The sequence below is a fragment of the Cygnus atratus genome, chromosome 1, assembly GCF_013377495.2.
Source record: "Cygnus atratus isolate AKBS03 ecotype Queensland, Australia chromosome 1, CAtr_DNAZoo_HiC_assembly, whole genome shotgun sequence".
Lineage (NCBI taxonomy): Eukaryota > Metazoa > Chordata > Aves > Anseriformes > Anatidae > Cygnus > Cygnus atratus.
Window position 1 is genome coordinate 3,325,766 of NC_066362.1, and position 7,936 is coordinate 3,333,701.

At 46.4% G+C, this 7,936-nt stretch overlaps 1 long non-coding RNA gene across 1 annotated transcript; it reads right to left on the reverse strand.

The window, feature by feature from the left end:
* Positions 1–2,536: 2,536 nt before the first annotated feature.
* On the reverse strand, positions 2,537–6,284 carry LOC118258069 (uncharacterized). The gene is made up of 3 exons (XR_004781787.2): positions 5,946–6,284; positions 4,618–5,028; positions 2,537–2,906 (listed from the first exon to the last, which is right to left on the reverse strand). It is a non-coding gene; the product is annotated as an uncharacterized LOC118258069 (long non-coding RNA).
* Positions 6,285–7,936: the final 1,652 nt, after the last annotated feature.

Sequence of the window (7,936 nt, forward strand, 5' to 3'; positions counted from 1 at the left end):
AAAAGGTTGTCCAAAATGGCTGTACCAGCACCAGTGACTTCTCTGGATCACCAAGAAGAATGAAAGCCATCTCGTAGCAGAGGTACAAAGATGTACTGACTTCTCAGTACTAGGTTAAAGGCTGGACTAGATGATCTTGGAGGTCTTTTCCAATCCAAATGATTCTATGATTCTATGTCAGAGGGGTGATGGGCTGGGGAAGAGTGGCCATGGTGAGCTTGTCTCCATGATCACCAAGCAGAATACACATTTTCAGTGCTTTGGAAGCCCTCAGAGGACAAAAAACATATTGGGTCTATTCTTTGAAAACAAGCAAGAGCCAAAATCATCATAAAGCAAGAAAATAGTAAGCAGGAGACAGGAAAGACAGTCACCCTTGGACATGTAGAGAGACGAGACACAACACAGGTGTAACTTGTTATCCAAAACCCTGGTCTCTGAAGCCACATGAAAATCAGAGGAACAATCCCTGCCTTTCACTGGCTTCTCCCGCCTGGTTTCAGGTCAGCCTGACACCTCCACACCATCCAGGCACATTCCCAATGCATGGGCCTGCCCATGTTAAATGGATGGCAGCCACAGGACTTCTGTTCCCCATCCTGCACAACATCTGCAGTGACCTCAAATCGTCTCCTAACACACAGCAAATGTTTTTCTCTGCTCAGCCTCATCCATCTCATTGAACTGTATCTGCTCTCACATTGTGGTGTTTACGTTCTTCAAAGAACCGAAAGCCGTTATCCTATCTTCGCCTTAGTCATAGTTTGGCCAGGATTTATATATTTCTTTCTCCCTTTATTTTCTAATCTGCCCTCTCAAGTCTCTCCCTTCAGGAGACCGGTCTCACAGGCTGCTTCGGTTTCTCTGTTTATCTTGGACCGGGAACAACTTTTTGAAATCCTAATAATGTCGATTTTGCAAAGCTAGCTGCAAAGCAAAGGACTTTTGCACTCAACAAGCTCACACGTGGCAAAGTGCCGTGGGACAGCTGTTGAACTGCAAAGGGATTAGCAGAGCTAAGCAGATGCCCTTGAGGCATTAAGCCCCAGTCCCTTAGGTCTTTCTTCTCCAGAGGAGTGACCGATGTGGGCTTCACTGTCCCTCCCCGATAGAAATTAGCCAGCAGGATCATAACACGGACCTTGACAAGAAGCTCATGTGAAAGCTGCTCCAAGAGCACATCACAGGGCTGTGTAACTGGGAGGGCAGTGCCTGGTCTCTGATCACCAGGCTGCAGGAACCAGCTTGTCCCTGAGAAACACGTCTTTTCGTGGGGCTACGTGAGATTGGGATTTAGATAAATGGCACATCAGACTCTATCCCTTTATCGGCCATCATCATTAGCACGCAAACAGGCTGGAAACCACAGCTCACCCAGGCTTCTTCATCTAGCTGTTGGGGTGTCAGAGGGAAAGGAATGCAACAACAACGGGAGAAAAGGAGGAGGGAGCCAGTTCTGCAAGCCCATCTCTCTGTGTGCGATGTATGGCAGGTCTGATCAGTGACTGGGGGGAATATCACAGGGAAAAGGCTCTTCTGCTCACTTTGGGATAAAGCTCGGTCAGACCCCAGGGGAGTTAATGAAGGTAAATCACTGCCAAAAGGGGATGAACCATTTGGGGCTTTGACTTTTTAGGCTGCCTGTGGGGTTATCGGCGTTTTCTGTCCATGCAAACTGAAGGCTCTTGGTATTCTCTGGAACTTCTGTCAGGTCTGAAATGGATGCAAAGCTGAAACCAAGGTGAATGGTACCTGGAGGTCCCCCTTCTTACTGCTCTGCTCCTCCACAGCAAGGTTTTTTGTTGGGATCAGCAAGGGGAAGAGGTTGTACAGCCTCAACGTGGTTGTACCATTCAGTCAGACCATCAGGAGAAAGTATGTGCTTGATGTGTAGGGTTAATCTCAGTGAAAAGAGAGAAACCACAAAGCATTCCTCTAGAGACTGTTTCTCTCCCAACGCATGTAAAAAACAATCAGACGAGGCCACTGTGATCCCAAGGGAACAACCAGGACATGGTCATGGGATGCCAGGAATCCTGTTTTTGGCTTATCACAGGCCTGCGCTGAGGCTTTGGCCACCTCCACCCCTCGTCTTCTCCACTTTGCCCACTGCCTTCTGCATCATTACCTTGGAAGCTCACAGGAGGTTTTTTCTGTGGATACGTGGGGGTGCCCGCATGTGCACAACACACTGAGGCCTCTCACTACAATGGCAATATAAATTATATTGTGTCAAATTCTTGGAGCAGTGGCAATGGAAGAGTTTCCTCCCTTAGAGGCTTTGCAAAATAGCTACCTGTGAAATTAAATTAAACATTGCCTCTCTTGGGGTTTAAACAATACACTCCCTCTAGCTTGGGATGAGGGTTTCTTTTTATTATATTACTTTATAGATTAAGACAGCACAGAAAATTAATTACTTTTTTTCAGTAAGGCTCTTTTTTTTTTTTTCTTTCCAGATTCTAGATTTTCAATTTACAAAAGAGAACTTAGCGGGGACCGCAGGAAATTCCACTTATGTGAGGAATGCAACCCTAAGATCTGGTTCCTGGTACCTGGCCTGTTCCGCTCCTCAGATCTGCTCTGCCTCCCCCAGCTGATAAGAGCACTGCTGGGTCTGCCTGCCACGTTCATTCAATTACTCTTGACGCTGTCTTTTGTCTCCGGTGTGTCCTGCACAGACACAAATCAAAGCTGTCACGTCCTGCGGAGCCCTGGCTTGGCCTGGAGGGCAGAGATCTCCACTCTGCCCTGTCACAACCATTTGTTACATGGCAGAAGAGGTGTGGGGCAGGAATTCAGATGCTGCTTTTGGCTCATCCTCCAGCCTGGGACAGAAAGCTTGAAGGAAGGGGTTTTGCAGCACTGCATTGGCCACAGCTCATCCGGTGGTCCTGAGAGTGCAGCTGGGAGGGGAAGAGCAAAGCATGATTAATATCTAATTGTGACAGGGGCAGAAGGACAGAAAAATCCTTGTGAATATCTTCATTGTCTTTCAGATCAGCAAATCTCGGGTAGAGACTCCAAAGGAATGCATGCACACAAATACACTCATTTGAGTGTGTGTGTATATATGTATGTATATATATAAAGAAGCAGTGGAAAAAGGTAGGACTGAAAGCAGATCTTTTCAGAGCTTTAATCCAAACCTGGTGCCACCGCTGCGGTCAGGAGACCTGTCCCCACCTCCTCAAATCTCTTCTCTGAGACACCCCCCCCCCACCTTCTCCAACACTTTACAGGATTTTGATGCAAGCGAAACCAAAAGCACTAAATCCCCTCCAGGAAAATCCTTCCCCTGCCCTCTCTCTCTCTTTGCCAGAACTTTTTTTCCCCCCCTTTCTTCCTCTTTATGTTATCACCCCAGGCTCAAAACCTTTCTGGGAGCAGCTTGCCCAGCGAGCTCGGTGCCTACCTCCACTGCCCCCACGACATCTCTCTCCATGAGCAAAGCAGTAGGGGGGGGATGCATGAGCCAACAGAAGGCAGCCCTGCTGGAAATTTGGCCAAATTCAGCCCTGGCCATCGATGGACAGGCAGGTACCACCATGTCCCACATGTCACTAAGCCATTGCCAACGTTTTCTCTGCAGAGCTGGCTCGGGGAGGATCTTTCTGAAGTGCAGAGGGCAGCAGTTTTATCTGTTGCAGCTGGCTATCTTTAGACGATTTTAATAAATCAGGGAGATTAAAAACATTCCTCCCTCCAGCCTCCTCAGAGGTGTTTAACCCCATCAGGCTGGGTGAGGAGGAGGAGAGCTTTTGAAAACCAATTGCATTAAGAGGGAGATCTGGAGGAGTTTGCAGCCAAGTTATCTCCTCTTGAGCAAGTCCTGTGTTAAAGTGATGGTCTCAGCTTCCAAACCACCCTGCAGAGGGGTAACCAGCCTTCGGGTATCAGCCTTAAAGAAAACAAAGATTGCACAAGATGCCTGTCCTGCCCTGTCTCCAATAGATATTATTCTCATTGCACACACTATTAGAGATCTTCCATTTATTTATTAAGTAGTGTGAATCGTTCCAACACCTTCTTCCCTAGAGGACACAGCACTTAAATTTGTTGCTTGATTTTGGCAGTTTTGGAGAGCCAATCTCTCTCCTCAAGGGTCCCAGAGGTGGTCCTTATCCCACTATCCAAGGGAGTCCCTGCTAGATGGACATCCAGCTCCTGTCCTTCTGCACTCCTGACATGTCAGGTACAGCAGGCCCCATAGTGCTCTACACAGCAAGCCTGGGTCTTTCAACATGGCCTGAAAGCAAAAATCCCCATTAATCACTGTTGGAGGGATACCTGTAAGCCTCATGAATCCAAATCTTTTCACCTAGTAGATCAGGACAGAGGCTTTGAGTGAAACACCTCTGTGTTCCCCAGGGAAAGCTGTAGTTGAGTGATTTGCTGCCAGCAGCGTATTTGCAATAAGAACCCACACCAAGGTCCTCCACAAACCATGAGCTTAAGCTTGCCCACCCACCTGTAGGCACTATCTAATCACTCCTAGAGATTCCTCGCTAAGGAAATATGTTTCCCTTCCCAGCAAAGCCTTGTCCATTGACAGAGATGGAGCACTGCTTTTATGGTGGATTGGGAGGTGCAGAGCTGGCTGCAAAGAGCTCTCACCTTCCTGCCTGAGTCTTTATGGAGAACAGCGTATCGTTGTAGCATTTTCTTTTCTTGTGCAGAAGTCTGGACCTTCACAATCCATTTTCAGCTTTAAAGCGCAGCTCCCACAGGCCACTTTTCTGCAGTGGTCAAGTGTTTCTTCGTGCAATGACAATAACGGCATCTACATTTCTAAATTTAACCTGGTTTTTCACAATGGGAACAATTTTCAGAAGCAGTCACTTGGCTAAAATGTGCCAGCAAGGCTGTTTCCAAAAGCCACGTGCACGTGGGAAAGAAAAGGTGAAGGAATATGAATGGGGTCCACTGCTGCATCACGCAACCAGGTCTCCACCTCCTGGACTAGCTATTGCTGATGGGGGGCCAAAACACCAGAGACTCCAGGGTAAATCCACAGCTGTGAATGCCCTAAAGGACACAAATACCACAGACAAACAAGGGCATTGGATATGCAACTATGTCAGAAAGAAAAGCGGGACCTGGGCCAGGACAGTACTAGGTAAAGACAGGGTTTCCTCCTCTTTTCCCACAGATCCTTCATCTCTGCTCTCAGCGTAGCTGGCAGACAACGGGGAAAAGATGGTCTTGAAACCATTAAACGTTGAAAATTCACCTGTGTTTTCTGCCCACAACAGTCAGTCTTTAAAGTAATTCAAACTTTGACTTGACTAGATTTTGCAGTCAGAGTTGCATTTGTTTCATTTTTTTTTCCCCTGAGAAATTCTCATTTCTTCACAAATAAAAACAAACCTTGTACAAGAGCCCTGGGGCTGAAGACGATCAGCAAACATTAACAAATTGCATCAGAATTTTCTGGAAGCATCACCCATGGGATTCCCACCTCACTTTTCCCATTCTCGGATTTCATGAGGCACTATTTAAAAATTCTGATGTTGTCTGGGGGCATGAACCACCTTCTGCTCCCACTTGCCGCAACAGGTGACAGAAGGTGAACTTGTCCTTGAGCTCACGGTACATTCTGAGTCTAAAATATGCAGATGTTGTCTCTGCACCTGCCCTGTACTTGTATTTTTCAGCTGGCTGTTAAAAGGTATACTGCCTCGAAGGGGTAGCTTTCCTTGTTGCTGCTATCACCATTCTCTATCATCTGAGGTCCTAAGGGGACCTGCAAGGTCTGAAGTGCTGCACTGTTGCAAGCACTACTGCAGAAGACAATCAGAAGAGCTTACATGATTTTAAATTGAAGGGAGAAGGTAATGATGTAGCTTTATGTCTGTTTTTACTACCCATCACCCTAGGTTCATACTCAGATATCAACATGTCTATGAGGAGGGATAGATCCCACTCCTGTTTCAGGTGCTTACCTCCAAGGATGAAAAGTGCCCAAGCCAATGCCACAACCACATCTGTGAATGTGAATAAACTGGTAAACACCACATTCCTTGAGTGTAATAAACTGCTTCAACATCCAACAAGGTTGCAGCACGTAAATCCTCACTCTTGAACAGGATATAAGCATCATTTGTTTTCCCCGTGGACCTCTAATTCAGATGACTCCTCAACCTGGAACCCAGCATAACTTCTGATGTTTTTTGTAGTGGAAGCTCACATCCTAATTAATTGAAAGAATGAGAAAAAACAGCTGCCTTCTTGAAAAGAGACCCTCCTTACAAGTCTTGTGTTAACAGGAGGAGCAGGAAGATACCAACAGCTGCATGAAATCACTATAATTAAAAAAGAAAGAAAAAAAGAAAGAAAACTTCCCTGTAAGCAGATAGCTGTGGGCGTCCTGCAACAGGGAAAGGTTAATTCCAGCCTCATCTACCAGCTGGCTTCACGAGGACAGAGGTTAAAGCTGAAGCTGTAGGATACACGTCAGCACAGCTCAGATCTCTGACTAACTCACCCAGACATCCTCCTGGAGTCTGCCCTGACTAAACCTCTTCCTCTTATATGATAAAGAGAATCCATCTTCCAGCATCCTATAATGGAGTTAAAAAATAAGTGTTATTAAATATGAATGCTTAAGAGGTTGCATCTCTGCTTGAGAATGCTGCCCTTATACCTTAGGAAACTAGTGTTAAGAAGAGAGATCCCCTGGGGGCTACTAGATAGACAGACTATTGAAAATAACTGGAAGCTGGAGAGTATCTGGAGTGGGGGATTATATGTGCTTGCCCCCCATGGACCCATCCCTTGGGTCTGCTTGCAGCCAATCTTCTGTTGGCTTTCCTTCTACAGACAGGGTCAGGCTGCCCCACAAAAGCCAAATAACCCTTCCTAGGAAGGGGGAAAGCTGGAGGAAGAGGGAAAAATGAAAAAAGAAAAAAAAAAAAAAAAAAAGTTAAAGCTCAACTGCTCTTGGAAGTGCCCAATGAGAAGGTGCTCTGGGTAAAGTCCTGGCAGGAGAAGGGAACAGAAGTCACCCCTGTCGTTGCTGGGACCTCCCAACCCAGTTTGCTCACTTGTGAAGGAGACTTTGATTTGTGGTGGCCTTGGAGGATGAAAGTCTAAAAAAAAATGGGGAAAAGCACAAGCAGGACCTCAACAAAAAGCTCTGGAGGAGCAGCTGCAGCCTGTCTCATCTGACACACTGCAGAAGAGACAAGGGTTGGAGGATGCTCCAAAGGTTGTTGTGAATGTGCCCATACCGCTTTTGGGTACATTGGTACCCCTTTTGGATACATTTTGGTACATTGGAGCTTTTACCCCAATACGTGCACCCTCCAGGGTTCTTGAGTCAACTTGGACAGATCAGTGGCTAAAATCTCCTGGACTGTGACATAGACAACATTCTCTAAAAGTTTTAACAAGGCATAGCACTATTCTCTATTCTGTTGGTAATTCCTTGCTCTCAGGCCCTGTACTGGTCGTCTTTACTGCCCACAAAACTTGCACCTCATCAGGGAGCCAGGATCCATCCCATATTAAAACTTTCTTCCATGCAACTCTTACTAAACCTGCCCTTCTTCCATGCTTCACCACACCAGAAGGCTGCTGTGTTAAAATAGTGATGTATCAAAGCAGCAGTGCTAAGGCTGAGGTACCAGGAGGCCAATGCCACTCTGCTGGAAATCCCAGAGCTGTCCTTGAAATGACTGCAAGGAAAGCAAATAAACCAGCCCTTATGCATGCATTCCCCCAAGATTATCAGGTACAAGTCGGTGCTGGTTCACAGGCAATGGGATGTCCGTAAGCAGGTCCTGTGCTTATCCTTTGCAGGGGTGGGGTATTTGTTGTTTTTTTGTTGTTGTGTTTTTTTTTTGGGGGGGGGAGGAGGGGGTTGGTGTGTTTTTTTTTGTTTGGGTGTTGTTTTCTTTTTGGTTTGGTTTGGTTTTGGTTTGGTTGTGTTTTT